This window comes from Macrobrachium nipponense, chromosome 3, assembly GCF_015104395.2.
Source record: "Macrobrachium nipponense isolate FS-2020 chromosome 3, ASM1510439v2, whole genome shotgun sequence".
Lineage (NCBI taxonomy): Eukaryota > Metazoa > Arthropoda > Malacostraca > Decapoda > Palaemonidae > Macrobrachium > Macrobrachium nipponense.
Window position 1 is genome coordinate 11,443,099 of NC_087202.1, and position 16,444 is coordinate 11,459,542.

Sequence of the window (16,444 nt, forward strand, 5' to 3'; positions counted from 1 at the left end):
GGTCTGTTTACCAAATGGACTACGAATCATAATTGACCTTTATTTTCCTATTTTATATTACGATGCAAATCAGGTTCAAGGATGAACAGTATGCAATTACTGAAGTAAGCATTTTAATAGCTCCAATATCAATAAATGTGCAAAACGCACCATTCCTATCTGAAAGCTGTATCGAATGCATGGGTGTGTGCAACAACATACATACATGCATACATATATGTGATAATTATTCATAATATGGCTAGGTTCGGCAAACGTTCGAATTTGTTAACATGGTAGAGGAGGTTCGGTATCGACTCTAAATACGAATACCCGAAGTTCGACGGTGATTTTCGCTGGCCGGTGGTTCGAACCCACGAGAGGACGAAAGTATTATCTACTAAAAAATTCCCCTTCGGTTTACTTATATGAAAATATATAAATTCCGAGGTAGAGCGAATTTAAGATATTAAAGGACATTTGTAGCTCAAATAACATATATATATATATATATATATATATATATATATATATATATATATATATATATATATATATATACAGAGAGAGAGAGAGAGAGAGAGAGAGAGAGAGAGAGAGACGAGAGAGAGAGAGAGAGAGGGAGAGAAAGAGGAGAGAGAGAGAATGTCTGGTACTATACAACTGTACTCCTACGCCGAGGCAAAGTAACTCTACTCAATTTTTTGTCAATCTGTCCACCCGCCTGTGGTGTATGCGTATGGTAACACTGCGTCCCGGGCTTTAGATAGTTACGCTATGTGTAAGTTTTAGGTAAATAAAAGGATATCTGGGTGTACATTTGCAACTCAAAAGAGTTTTAATAATTTACTGTACGCGAATTACACCGTTAATATTTGAAATAAGATGTTATTATTATTGTTGTAACTATCTAAAGCCCGGGGCGCAGTGTTACAATACGCAAACACCACAGGCGGGTGGAGAGATGGAAAAAAACCGAGTATAATCATATGATGTAGAACGCTCCTGAGGGATACGACTAACAGAAACACAAACACCAGTCTAATTCGACTGTAACCTCTTCCAGTGAGTAAAACAGAAGGAAATAGCAACCTCAGGAGACATAGTGTAGTGGGCTGTAATGTAATTAGCATTTGCCTTAATTGGATCAAGTTGAGACAAAGCAGATCAAGGGAGCACGAAGAAGGAGAGGCAGAACGATTCTAGACATTAATTCCATTCAGGAATTAGAGTATGCTTGAAGAGGAAATATTAATGATAACAATCAAATACAAGTAAAATTTTTAGCCTAAAATAATGGTATGGTTATGGAGTAGTTGTTATTTGCAAATAAGATGAATTTTCTATAAGAATCAAATAAATTCTGAAAGGAGTATATGCGTGAAAAGGAAATATTAATGATAATAATAAAATATAAATAAATCTTTAGCCTAAAATAATGATATAGTTATGGAGTAGTTGTTATTTGCAAATAATGTGAATTTTCCATAAGAATCAAATAAATTCTTAAAGTGCTGAATGACTACTGTCATTATTCATAAATTTTTTTATCATATTCTTCTGAGACAAGTACAAGGCCTCTTACGATTATCGAAAAGAGAAATTGAATTCTTCAGGTCGTATAAGATTTTTCTAGTGTATTAAATAGCTAAGTTAAGTGGCATTACGAATTTTTACTGATAGTAGATCTAAATAAAAAACAAGAAATGGCCACTAACTGAGAGTACTTTGGGTATATGCCTTGTATGCAGTTCAGAATTACCTATATTTTAGTTTAACCTGACCACTGAGCTGATTAACAGCTCTCCTAGGGCTGGCCTAAAAGATTAGACTTTCATTTCACTTGGCTACGAACCAATTGGTTACTAAGCAACGGGACCTACAGCTTATTGTGGGATCCGAACCGCATCATATCGAGAAATGAATTCCTAGTCACCAGAAATAAATTCCTGTGATTCCACACTGCCAGCAGCTGGGAGCGAACTCGGGCTACCAGATTGATAGCCGCGTATACCCAAGTCACTCGTCCAATGGTGAACTGTAGCTCGAAATATCTGATAAGAAAGTCAGTATATAAAAATGCATATACAGGGTGTCCATAAAGTCCCAGTACCATCACCGGCAATAAATACTTGTAATGGTATTGGGACTTTATGGACACCCTATATATATATATATATATATATATATATATATATATATATATATATATATATATATATATACTATACATATATATGTGTGTGTGTGTGTGTGTATATATATATATATATATATATATATTGTGAAATAAATTTCATCCCATGATTTTAAATTTATTATTGCCTATATATATATTTAATGTATTATTATTTTGCCTCTAGCCTCTTTTGCTATTTATTTAAAAACATTAGAAGGCAAGGGAGTCTAGAGGTTGTTTGTCAATAGATGGCTCCTGCTGTCCATGTTTTTACGTTTATCTTCCAGTTTGAAGATCCTTGGAGAAAAATCAGCAGAGTATTTACCTTGAGGAAAACTTGATGGAGGAAAGGCAGTCTTTTAACAACTCTCATTGTATAAAGTGTGGAGCAGTTGGCCATGGACTTATATTAACTGCTCATCATCATTTACATAATTTGGCTGTTTCTTGTTTCAATGGAGAATTTATCAAGGATTTTATAACCAGCCATGGAGTGACTTAATTTCTTCGTCCCGCTCTGTGACAACGATTTACTACCGATTTACTACCTTATCAACATCGTGGATTATGTGTCTTCGCCCTTATGAGAACCGTCATCATTACCCCCACTCTTTGGACAGAAGACTACAGTATCGACTACTTAAGGATATAGCCTCCTAAACCCCGTAAGTCCTTCTATGTTTGTAGCATATTTAGTGATTTAGGTTTGGAGGTCAAAATATCTTTAATTATTTAAAGTAATAATCCAAATCTCATATCCCATTTAAAAATTAAGGCTCTATATTCTTAAATATTTACGTGGGTTTTAAGTTTATCCACTTAATGATATTAATTTTGTTGTAAGGTTATGTTCGTTATGGTAGTACCTTTAACTTTGTAATTGTTTGAATAGGTATATCATTATATTTTTTAGCCTTACTTTAATCGTTAAGAGATGTTTTAATTATATTATTGTATTTTCTTGTTGGCATGTAATCGCGTATTCAGGGTGTGATTTTCGCATTTTAGTTTTGAGGTGTGATTTTCACAATTTAATTTATTTTACCCGTGTTTACCGTTGATTTGCTTGCAAGGGTTATATTTCGTTATTTTTGTTATTTCACAGATTTTGTAGAGCTGGTCGGAATAGGCTGGGGAAGTAGATCCTTCCACAACTAAAAACCTTAGTGGATCTATTCTAGTGACATTGGTGCTAGGGTCTTATTTAAACATTGAAGATCTTTATACTTTTTGTAAATAAATGTTAATATTTTTATTGTTGTTGTTTATTAGCCCTGTGTGCCATGTCTGCCTTCAGCATTCATTATTTTCGACATGGCGCCCGAACAGGGACTTGAGATTAGTAGTCTTGGGTTAGCATAATTCATAGGTGGATCTTAGTCGCAGAGCGGGGGGTTTTGTTGCTCTTAATTTCTTTTACTAATTTTACATTATTTTGCATTTTGTTTAGTGTACTTATTTATCACCACTTGAAATGGCTAAAGAATTAAGTTTTTTGAAAGCTAATAGAGGCGTTATTAGGGCTCAAGTAACTAAGTCTTATAATAGTATACGTGACTTTGCTGATTTGTCTTCTTCTCAAAAGGCTGCGTTAATTTTAAAGTTTAAAGGGTTTCGTCATGAATTGCTGGTGTTGGATAACAAGGTTTTGTCGTTGTCTTGGTCAGATACTGAAGATGAGTGTGTTTTGGAAAGAGAGTATGATAACATTCAGGAGTATAAGGACAAAATAATTGAAATGTTGTGTATCTTGGAAGCTCCAGTTGCCACAGACACCCGTAATTTGGTTGAGGTTTCGCGCAGTTTGCTAAGGAGTCCGACAGCACCATTGCCTGTGTTTTGTAGTACAGAAGGTGAAAGTTTTGAGTTGTTTTTAAGACAATTTGAGGAAACTGTTTGTAAGTTTTTATACACGGATTATGATAAATTGCTGCTATTGAAGCAGCAAATATCGGGTAAAGCTTCCTTTTTAATTGACTCTTTAGAAAGCGTGATAAACAAACGTTTACTCTTGTGCTACAGCCCTTTTACGATCAGCTTTTGCTTCTACTATAACTCAGAAGTTTAATGTTATTTCACAGATGTCTACCATGACATTAAGTTATGATTCGGAACCATTTCAGTACATTAGCAACATTAGGAAAGTTCAAGAGGCATTTAAAACTTTGAAAATAACTGTTGATGATGTGATGCAGTATTTTTTCTTGAAAGGTTTGAATGAGACTTTCAAAAATCAGCTGATACAAGTAACTAATCAAACACACCCTGGTCTTGATGAAATTGTTACTAGATTTTTTTATGCTAATGAACGATATGAGTGTGCAAGACAGTCATATAAGGCTAGGAAAAGTAGAGCCGATGTTAAAGTTTCATCTCCAAAATTGCACAAGAAATCAAATGTTATCAATTTGGCCAGTAAAGTAACCTTACTTGAGGAAATTAATCCATTTGAAATTTGTACAGTTTGCAGCGATGTTAAAGGTAAAGAAAAGCATCCTATAAATAAATGTTCTACGTATCAAAGTGCTAAAGACAAAATTAACAAATTAAATTTGTTGAAAGGATGTGTGAAATGCGCAAGTCTTGCTCATGATAAGTCTTCATGTAAATTTAAATTTGCAAGACGTTGTTTTCTCTGTAAAGGTTGGCATTTTGTCTTCTTGTGTCCCTCCGATGTTAAGGGGAATAACCTGGTTAAGGGAGCTGAGGAATCAAAACCTACAGCCAGTTCTGCTGTTTCAAGTGATAACTCAAAGCACACACTGAATAGCCTGATATTTTTACACTGTGATGGTGGTATTAATTCTATTTTGCCTACATTTTCCTGTAAATTTAGTAATGGTAAACGCTTTAGAGGGCTTAATGATAGCGGGAGTCAAGCTACCTTTATTTCAGCTCATTGTTTAAGGGGTCAGAAATTTAAAGTTCTTAAAGAAAACCTTGAATTGATCATCAATGGATTTAATGGCCCAAAGACTTATCAAGCTAAGCTGATTGAAGTAAATATTAAATTTGGTGATGATTTTCACACAGTTCAAGCTATGTGCATCCCAGAAATAAATATTAATTTGAAATATCCAGGTTTAAGTAAGATTGTAAATAGTTTTATTAATGCTGGGTATATATTAGCTGATGAAGAACTCACTGATAACTCTGAAGAAATAATTAATATTGATTTTGTTTTGGGAGCCAATGCTGCTCATTGTATCATGGCAAAGACTGTTAGGTTTGGTCTTTGTGATCCTTCTGTGTATCTCCAAACAGGGCTGGGAGTCATGCTAACAGGGAATATGGAGAGGATGTTTAATAATTTACCTTATCTTTCTGTTCATGCAAATAAGCCAATGAGCTTGTGTTCTAATGTTGGAGAAGTTGGGGATCCTGGGGCTGAATTATCGTTGGATGGTTTGGGATATTCAATGGTGTCGTGCAGTGATGCACTGGGACAAGGTGACCTTGTGGAAAGCAGTTCCAATGTTTGCATTAGTAGTGATTGTACTCTTGAAGATGAGGAACTTGATAGAGCTGCTGTTAGAGTTCTGGAAGAACATTGTACTAATATTTTGCATAAGGATAGCATAGATTTGTGTGATGACACGGTTGAAATAAATGAAGGCTTAATTAAATATTTGCTCAATAATACTATCCGTAACACTGATGGTAGGTTGATTATGCCTTTGTTGTGGAATGGCAGAGTTGCTCATCTTTTGGGAAGGAATTTTAACCTTGCTAAACAAATTTTGAGTTCTAATTTACGGAAACTCCTCAAAAATGAGGAGTATCTCAAGTTAATGGATGATAATGTCAAGACGCAAGAAAGTCAGGGCATCATTGAAAAAATTCCAAATCTTGATCAGTTTATTCTGGAACATCCAGAACATAGTTTTATGGCTCATATGGGTGTTTTTAAGTTAAGTCGTGAAACCACCAAATGTAGGATGGTATTTTTGTCAAATTTGTGTGAGAAGAGACCAAATGGATCTTCAATTAGTCATAACCAGGCAATGTGGCCGGGTCCTTGTATTAACCTGAAACTTTCTATAGCATTGCTGCATTTAAGATTTGACCAGTATTTGCTTTGTTTTGATCTTAAACAGGCTTTTTTGCAGATAGCTTTAAATGAAGTTGATCAGAATAAACTTTTGTTTCTTTGGTTTAAGAATGTTAGTAAGGGAGACTTTACTCTTGAAGTGTACAAGAATATGAGGTTAAGTTTTGGACTAAGATGTAGTCCAACATTGTTAATGGTTGCTCTCTATAAAATTCTGATGATTGATGTTGAACATGATTCTGAACCAGTTAGAGAATTAAAGAAGCTAATATATGCTTTGATGTACATGGATACGGTGCTGTGATCTGCGAATGATTATGGTAACTTGAAGTTTGCCTTTGATCATTTGAATAGTATATTTGCACCATATAAATTTGAACTACAACAGTTTGTTACTAACAACCAGAACATACAAGATGAAATTAATGACCTTTTGCCTGAAAATGTTCCAGATACAGTTAAATTGTTTGGCTTGAGATGGAACAGACAAGCTGATAGCCTTTTGACACAAAAGCTAAATCTTGAAATTTCAGCTGATACTAAGAGACTTGTTCTCAAATCTATTGCTTCAAATTTCGACCCCTATAATATTAATGGTCCCATTTTGAATAGGGCTCGTATTTTCATGCATGAATTGCAAACAGATAAGCAACTTGGTTGGGACACTAAGCTTCCCGAGAATAAAGTCCGTGAGTGGCGTAATATTGTAAAGCAGCTGAATTCAACTCCTGAATTATCTATTCCTAGAGTAATTGGAGATAGGAATGGATGTTATAGATTGATTGCTTATACTGACAGTAGTAAACTAATGTATGGAGTAGTCGTCTTTATTCAGGATACTGAGACAAAGCAGGCAAGTTTTGTATTGGCTAAAAACAGAATTGTTAATAAGCAGTTGGAAGGTAAAAGTTTTCCATCATTAGAAATTTTCAGGCCATTTTTCTTGGAACAGAAACATGATTTGAATGAGAGAGAGTTGTCTGGTCCTTTGTGTGTGAAGCCTGTCAATATTTGCGAGTTGGTATTATGCACAGATAGTTTAGTTTCTTTGAGTTGGATTAATGGTTATGTGAATAAGTTGGAAAAAATGAACAAAAGCAGCACTTTCATATTAAATCGTTTAAATCAGATAAGTAAACTCTGTGAAGAAAACCCTGTGAAATACAAATTTGTTAGTGGAGTTATGAATCCTGCTGACTGCATCACGAGATGTGTTTCTTATAAGCAACTGTTGAAAACTACTTACTTTACTGGGCCCCCAAATCTTGCTAATGAATGTTTGGCAGCTGAAGTTAATAAACCTGAAATCATGGAGGTCATTGTTCCTAACCCTCTAGCAAAGGCTGACCCAATCAATGTTATGATTGGTATTGCTCCCTCTGATTGCAAGGCAGAAACTGGGAATCGAGGAGAGCATTTGATACCTTTGGATAGATTTTCTGACTTTAAACGTCTTGTTAGAGTAAACTTGTGTGTTTTGAAGTTTATTCATAACATCAAACTTAAATTGAAGGTTAAATATCCTGAGAGGTTTGGGAATTTTAACTACCCTGAAGTAAATTTGTATCTTGAAGCCTACAGGAATGTTATTAGGGTGGAACAAGGTCTTGGATTTCCTGAAGTTTTTGCTTATTTTGAAAGTGGTGATAAACGGTTTATGGCTGTTCCAAATATTGTGGCTCAACTGAATATCTATATGGATAAATTTGGTATTTTACGAGTTAGATGTAAAGTCCCAAAATGGAAACAGGATAATTACTTGCATTTTCCTATTCTCTTGCACAAAGATAGTAAATTAACTAATTTGATTGTTTTGGATATGCATCAGAAGTTTGGTCATTTGGGACTGTATGCATTGTTATCAGAAATGAGAAAAAAATTCTGGATTCCTCATTATTTCTCGGTAGTTAAGAAGATCCTCAAGGGTTGCATTCAATGTAAAAGATTTAATGGACGAACGGTTAAACTGAATCAGAGTAGTTATCGTGATTTTAGAATTAATCCTCTTAAATTCCATTTAGTTATATTTTTGTTGATCATTTGGGACCATACTATGTTAAAGTAAATGGTAAGAAAAGTAAAGTATGGCTTTTGTGTTTGACTTGCTTATGGACGAGAGCAATTAATTTGAAACTTTGTTTAGATCTCTCAACCAAGGAATTTTTACGCTCTCTTCAGATGCATTGCTTTGAATATGTATTCCCACAGTTAGTTTTGTCTGATTTGGGTTCACAGATAGTTGCTGGCGCAAATTTAATCACAAATTTTTGAACGATTCTGAAGTTCAAAGCTATTTCCATCAAAACAATGTTAAGCCAATAAAGTTTGAACAGTACTTCAAAGGATGCAACAAATTGGGAGGGTTGGTGGAAACTTGTGTTAAACTCACTAAAAAGTTGCTCTACAGTTCTATACATAAACATGTCTTGGATTTAAGAGATTTTGAGTTTTTTGTTGGCCAGACTGTACATTTGCTTAACAAGCGTCCCATTGCTTTCAAGGAAGCCCTTAGAGATACCATGGGTGATGAGATTCCTGATCCTATAACACCAGAAATTTTGATACACGGACGAAGTTTGCCTTCTGTTAGTATTATTCCTGAGTTACATGATGTTGATGATGATCCTGCTTGGCTTGCCAAAGGAAATAATGTGGGTAATATTGTAGATGGTTATCGGGAACTTGGGAAAGTTAGACAGAAGTTAATTGATCTGTATCACTCTGAATTTGTTAAAGATTTGATTTATCAGGCTACTAATAATAAGGATATGTATAGACCCGTCACACATAATAAGCTTAAAGTTGGAGATGTGGTGCTCTTAAAAGAGAGTAATATGAAACCGGTCAGTTATCCAATGGGTGTTGTGAGGGATGTTGTTGTTAATGATATAAATGAAGTTACAGGTGCAGTAGTGTTGAAGGGAGCTACTAGAGAACTTGTAAAACGTCATGTTACGTCTCTCATTCCAATTTTGAGTTGCTGCGAAACTGATGATCTGGGTAATATTGATATATGTGATAGGAACTCATTAGTTGTGAATAAGGTTAAAAGAAAAGCCGCAGTTGATAGTATGGCTAAAACTATGGCTATCCTTTCAGACATGAATAATTGAGATTTGGTGATGGTTTTTAATTTTTCTTTGATTCAAATTTGTTTTATAAAATTAAAAAATTTGAATCCCCCCTTGGAGTGTGAAATAAATTTCATCCCATGATTTTAAATTTATTATTGCCTATATATATATTTAATGTATTATTATTTTGCCTCTAGCCTCTTTTGCTATTTATTTAAAAACATTAGAAGGCAAGGGAGTCTAGAGGTTGTTTGTCAATAGATGGCTCTGCTGTCCAGTTTTACTTTATCTTCCAGTTTGAAGATCCTTGGAGAAAAATCAGCAGAGTATTTACCTTGAGGAAAACTTGATGGAGGAAAGGCAGTCTTTTAACAACTCTCATTGTATAAAGTGTGGAGCAGTTGGCCATGGACTTATATTAACTGCTCATCATCATTTACATAATTTGGCTGTTTCTTGTTTCAATGGAGAATTTATCAAGGATTTTATAACCAGCCATGGAGTGACTTAATTTCTTCGTCCCGCTCTGTGACAACGATTTACTACCGATTTACTACCTTATCAACATCGTGGATTATGTGTCTTCGCCCTTATGAGAACCGTCATCATTACCCCCACTCTTTGGACAGAAGACTACAGTATCGACTACTTAAGGATATAGCCTCCTAAACCCCGTAAGTCCTTCTATGTTTGTGGCATATTTAGTGATTTAGGTTTGGAGGTCAAAATATCTTTAATTATTTAAAGTAATTATCCAAATCTCATATCCCATTTAAAAATTAAGGCTCTATATTCTTAATATTTTACGTGGGTTTTAAGTTTATCCACTTAATGATATTAATTTTGTTGTAAGGTTATGTTCGTTATGGTAGTACCTTTAACTTTGTAATTGTTTGAATAGGTATATCATTATATTTTTTAGCCTTACTTTAATCGTTAAGAGATGTTTTAATTATATTATTGTATTTTCTTGTTGGCATGTAATCGCGTATTCAGGGTGTGATTTTCGCATTTTAGTTTTGAGGTGTGATTTTCACAATTTAATTTATTTTACCCATGTTTACCGTTGATTTGCTTGCAAGGGTTATATTTCGTTATTTTTGTTATTTCAGATTTTGTAGAGCTGGTCGGAATAGGCTGGGGAAGTAGATCCTTCCACAACTAAAAACCTTAGTGGATCTATTCTAGTGACATTGGTGCTAGGGTCTTATTTAAACATTGAAGATCTTTATACTTTTTGTAAATAAATGTTAATATTTTTATTGTTGTTGTTTATTAGCCCTGTGTGCCATGTCTGCCTTCAGCATTCATTATTTTCGACACACACACACACATATATATATATATATATATATATATATATATATATATATATATATATATACATATATATATATATATACATATATATGTGTGTGTATATATATAGATATATATATATATATATATATTTATATGTATATTTATATATATATTATATATATATATATATATATATATATATATTTTATTATATATATATATATATGTATATATATGTATATATATATATATTTTTTATGTATATAATATATATATATATATATAGATATATATTATAATACTAATCATGTGTGTGTGTAGTATCATCTTATATAATGATATATATATATAATATATATATAGAAATATATATATAATAATATAGTATATATATATATATATATTATATATATCTATATATAACTATAACATGTTCCAGGGTATTCCAGCCCTTCCCCAAAAGCAATCATCCCCTTATCCGCTGGAATGACATCTTGTCCTTAAAGCCGTTCTCATATATCATCCGGAATTATTTCCGAGGCTGAAATTGTTCAGCCGATGAAATCTAATGTTTACGTCATTCATCCTCCAGTTTTCACTTGAGGTTCCTTCCTCTTTTATATCCTTTAATAAATCGAATGGTACCCTTATATCTCATTGAAGCATTTCGATATTAAAAAACAGTCTTGTCTTCAAGTTATCGCGTACACATATGATTTTGATTCATATAGATTTCTGGCATTATGCCAAGCACTGGGGCAACTAAGGCCATTCAGCGCTGAAACGGAAATTGACTGTAAGAGGTTTGAAAGGTGTTACAGGAGGAAAATCTCAAAGCAGTTGCACTATGAGACAATTGTTAGGAGAGGGTTAAGGACAGTAAGATGGAAGAAAGAGAATATGAAGTACACACATGACGAATCCAAATTAGTAGCGTCTCTGTCGATCTTAAGCCACGTGCCATGTTATGATGAATTTCCAGGATAACTGTTCGCCAAAAAATGTATAATATCTTAAAAGTAGTACATCAGCTCAAGAGGTTTATAACACATGAAGCTAATGCGATGGATTTTATCAATTTTTCCTTTTTTGCTTAAAAGTAAAATGTTGGCACAATATTAAGTGATGTAAATCATTTACATTGATTTTAGCCTTTCTTATAATCATACGCAATATCTTCCATAAACCTCTAAGTCATTAAACGAAACATTACGTTATTTCAAAGCAAACTTATATATCATACGCAATATCTTTCATAAAACTAGAAGTTATTAAACGAAACATTATGTTATTTTAAAGCAAATTTCTTGCTATAAAATTATTCCAGGAGCAATACTCTTATACAAACTAAAGTTATATACGACAATAATTTACACGAACGCTGCGCAGCGGATAAAAATGATTTTCCTTTATTGAATAATTGCTTTGTTTCATCGTATTACGGGATAAAACATTGCGGTCATTTATTGCAGTCAGGAATTCTCGACACTGCCCTTTTCCAATCAGAGAAATAGCGATGCTTTTCAGCTGAAACCGCAAATTAATGAAGGCATATAGAACCTGGTGGTCTGCTGTCCAGAGATTTATTGACAATTTTTTTTGCCAGTGACGTATGCATGTGTGTGCGCGCGCGCGTGCGAGCGTGCATGTGTTACACCCAGACTAGGTGTATCCAAACCCATCAAGTTTCGCATCGCATGTTTGTCTCTTGTGGGAGGTTCTTCGAACTCTGCATCGCAATGTAAAGTTTACACAGGTCCTTTTTCAAGTCTCGAGCCAATTCAGATTTATTATTATTTTTTTTTTTTTGTTTTTTTTTTTTGGGGGGGGGCGGTTGCGGCGGCCGGGGTGGGGGGGGGGTGGGTGGGGGGGAGATGGTGCGGAAACTCTTACGTGGATACTTTGACCGTTAAGGTATACACGAGACGTGTTTGCTATAACCCACAACTTTCTTTTAAGCAGCATGGTTTTATCTCATCTTCCCTTAATCGCTTTCATTTGACTTTTTTTTTTATATTTATCCTTTAAAAAGGTCCCTCATTTAAGCAAAACCTAGTGCGGTGGCTAGAGTCGTGACATGCTACTCAGATGACGCGGGTTCGCGCCTCCCCCTTGGCGACGAGAAATCACTGGCTCTGTACCATGATCAGTTACTGCTGCAGTGTTGGGGGGTCTTTAGCGGTGGGAGGTTGAAACCAACATTCTTTGGCAGCTTGAATTCAAGTTAGTGGCCCCTTTGGTGTGATTGTTCTACGTGAATAGGTTTTATCTACTGAAATAATAATAATAATAAGCAATGAAAACTGCACGAATAAATGGCAAAACTGATTGGATTTAACGAAGGCTTCCTCGGAACTCCACATGTAAAACGATAGGTTAGACCTTTTCAAGGGCATTCAAGTACAAAAGAATGGTTTGACATACATACATACATACATACGTACATACAAACAAACGCAGAGCATATATACCTCGTCGTGATTATGGTATCGCGGGTTCGTTTCCCGCTACCGGATATCACGATTTCTTTCGTATTTCTCTGAAGTTGGATCTCGAGTCTTTGTAGTGACAAGCATATCCAAAAAGGAGCAAAGAATTTGAGAAGTTAAGAGGGCACTGGGCTATTACACACACACACACACACACACACACACACACACACACACACACACATATATATATATATATATATATATATATATATATATATATATGTATGTATAATAAAAGGAGCCCATTAACACCAAAATATAGAGAGAAAATACTATATTTCAGAGACTACAGTCTCTGAAATATAGTATTTTCCTTCAATATTATGGCGTTTGTATAGGATCCTTTTATTAAATGGAATTCTGTTGTAACAGAACATTTTTACCGGCCATATATATACACACTGATACAGTCTACAGAAAGCGATTACACGAAATAGAAGGTGGGGCACTCATAAATTCACATCAAATCGTATACAAAACAAAGATGTGACATTTAAATATAATCCAGCTGCCTTAAAAGTTAAGGCCTGCAAAATGTTTAATTGCATTTGGGAGTCGAGTCCTGGTTCCTAAGCAGAAGAGAAAGAGACGAGAGTTCAGCGAAAGAACGAGAGGAATTAAACTTTTGTAAACTTTCCTGCAAGAGGGTGTTATTTTGCTTGGTAAAAATTGCATACGTTGCCAATTTCCCCATTTTTTGGTTCCCCATTTTTGCTTAAAAACCCAAGAATGGCTGGGGAATAACAGGGCACTAAAAGAAACTGAAAATACCAACCTAACATAACCTAAGGGTGTTTACTGGTTACAATTCTGCCATATTAGCTATGGAGAGAGACAGAGAGAGCCCAGTATTATCAAAGGCCCTGTCCACACTTGCAGGCACTGCCCGACGGGCAAAACACTGTTCCCATAACCCGTCCCACTATACTGGCCAAAAAAGTATGTAGCCGGAACGATGCGATTGTCTGGCAACACTGATTCAGAATTGAGAAAAAATGTAAACAGCTGGATGTGCCCGACGGGCATATGCCCGCTAGTATGGACAAGTCATTATCTTACAAGTAACCGATGGGCAAGCCAGCTAGTGTGGACAGGTCATTTATCTTGCAAGTGCCAGACGGGCATGCCCACTAGTGGGGATAGGCCATTGCCTTACAAGTCATATTTTTTACTTACCATTTACACATAGTGTTTATTGGGTTCAGAATAAGGAAAATGAAGAGCTCTTTTCAAAAACGTAGGTTATAACTCATACCGCGTATTGGCAACTTTTAAATTAATACCATCTGCTTCAAGTGGTGCCTCTGGAAGGACGCCTTGGGAGATTTTTAATGTTTGTCTGGTGCTTTTCTCTCTTTTTCCTTCGAAAGGAAAACATAGAATAAATGTCACAATGGAAAGCAAGGAATTTGTAACACAACGGCTTTCGTTCTCTGTACAAGAAAAGTAGATTTTTATATCACAACGTTCATTATTCATTAAATAGACATATCTTGTTATCGGCGTAAAAGTTTTACTTACTTAAATAGTTTTACAGAACAGTTTACAATTACTCGATAATATTATTTTGTTACTTTTTCTAGGATTATACTTTCATCAATGTTACGTATTATTATTATTATTATTAGTATTATTATTATTATTGATTATTATTATTATTATTATTCCTTGTTATTATTATTATTTGGTTATTATTATTTTTGGAAAGTAAATCCACAGTATCGGCGTGTTTGATTTTGTTATTCAAAATATATATTTTAATAAATAACAAAATCAAACAGACATATTACTGTGATATACTTTCCAATTTTATTGAGTCATGTGTCATTAGGAAGACGTAAGAGGAGGTGAAGGGAAATATAGAAAGAAGAGACCCTAGTTTATTATAAAAGAAAGAAAAAATAATCACTTGAAAATTTTAAAAACTGTACTAAAAAGCAAGGAGAATGTAATAAAGACAATTCAGTTCTACGCTAAACTTACATTTGTTATATCACTGAAAGTTAAATTAAAAACGAGAAGCCTAAAATGACTTACTGAAACATAATGTACTCTCTCTCTCTCTCTCTCTGTCTCTCTCTCTCTCTCTGTCTGTCTGCTGTCTTGTAAGATATGCCATGAAAGATGAGATCATTAATATTTCTCTCATTTAATCCGAGGCGCTATTCCGAGCAGACACATATTTCACCGTTGAGTAATGTCTCTCTTTGTGTCGTGTAAAAATATCAAAGAGAATATTACTTTGTTCTCATCAACACTAATCCTAAACTACCTATAGGTTGTTTTCTGACCTTTGTAATTCATTCACCGACCTGTTTCCAAATTAATAATCATCGATATAAAGATCATTTAAATTAGCTCGATTCGCAGAAATTTCTCTTTGACAGCCAAGATAAAGTTGCTTTATGTTACCAGTTAATTGCAATCAGGTAATTTGCATGCTCCATTTCGACATATTCCGGACAGATTTTAACATAGTGTCACATTTCCCGTAATTTTTATTATATATAATGTATGCATGTGTATATATATATATATATATATATATATATATATATATATATATATATATATATATATATATATAATGCATGTTGTTGGAATATACCATATATATATGATACTGCATCATATATATATATATATATATCATCCCGATCATGACAACTTATTTAAAATATTCTGAAATGTGCTACTAAATAATATTGGTTGGACGACGTCCATTAGTCCTAAATAACGATGCATTCATTACTACTAAAAAAAGGAAAAAAAAGAAATATTGATTATTCGCGGGAAAAAAAAATTATTCATTCACTGACAACATCTCTCATTATCCCAAATCAAAGAAAAAAATTACAGAATCTGTATTTATCCTTGATATACATTTTTCTTTAATAAAAGGAAAATGCCCATTTTTTTCAGAATAAAATAGTAACAAATTGCAACATATTAAGAAGATTTTTTTTGGGCGACAATAAGTTTTGATAATCGACAGTTGAATACTCTCTCTCTCTCTCTCTCTCTCTCTCCTCTCTCTTCTCTCTCTCTCTCTCTTCTCAGGCGTCAGAAGAGAATTTCAATCAACAGCCCTGTTCTCACAAATGGCTTTTCAGGAAGCCGCGGCATCGATTGTCATCTGTTACCAGATTCATTTTATGGGAGGGATTTTTTTCCCCGTCTTCGAAACGTACAGTGATATATATATATATATATATGATATATATATATATATATATATATATATATATATATATATATATATATATGTAATGTGTATGTGTGTGTGCTGTATCAAAATCCAACTTATATAATTATTACATCTCTTAAAGCGACCACTTACATATTTCCAGATATATTTACCACTGTG

General features: G+C 34.0%; 1 long non-coding RNA gene across 1 annotated transcript; it reads left to right on the forward strand.

The window, feature by feature from the left end:
* The first annotated feature begins 2,556 nt into the window (after positions 1 to 2,556).
* On the forward strand, positions 2,557 to 10,539 carry LOC135222160 (uncharacterized). Its single transcript, XR_010316181.1, has 3 exons — positions 2,557 to 2,823; positions 9,580 to 9,957; positions 10,396 to 10,539. It is a non-coding gene; the product is annotated as an uncharacterized LOC135222160 (long non-coding RNA).
* Positions 10,540 to 16,444: the final 5,905 nt, after the last annotated feature.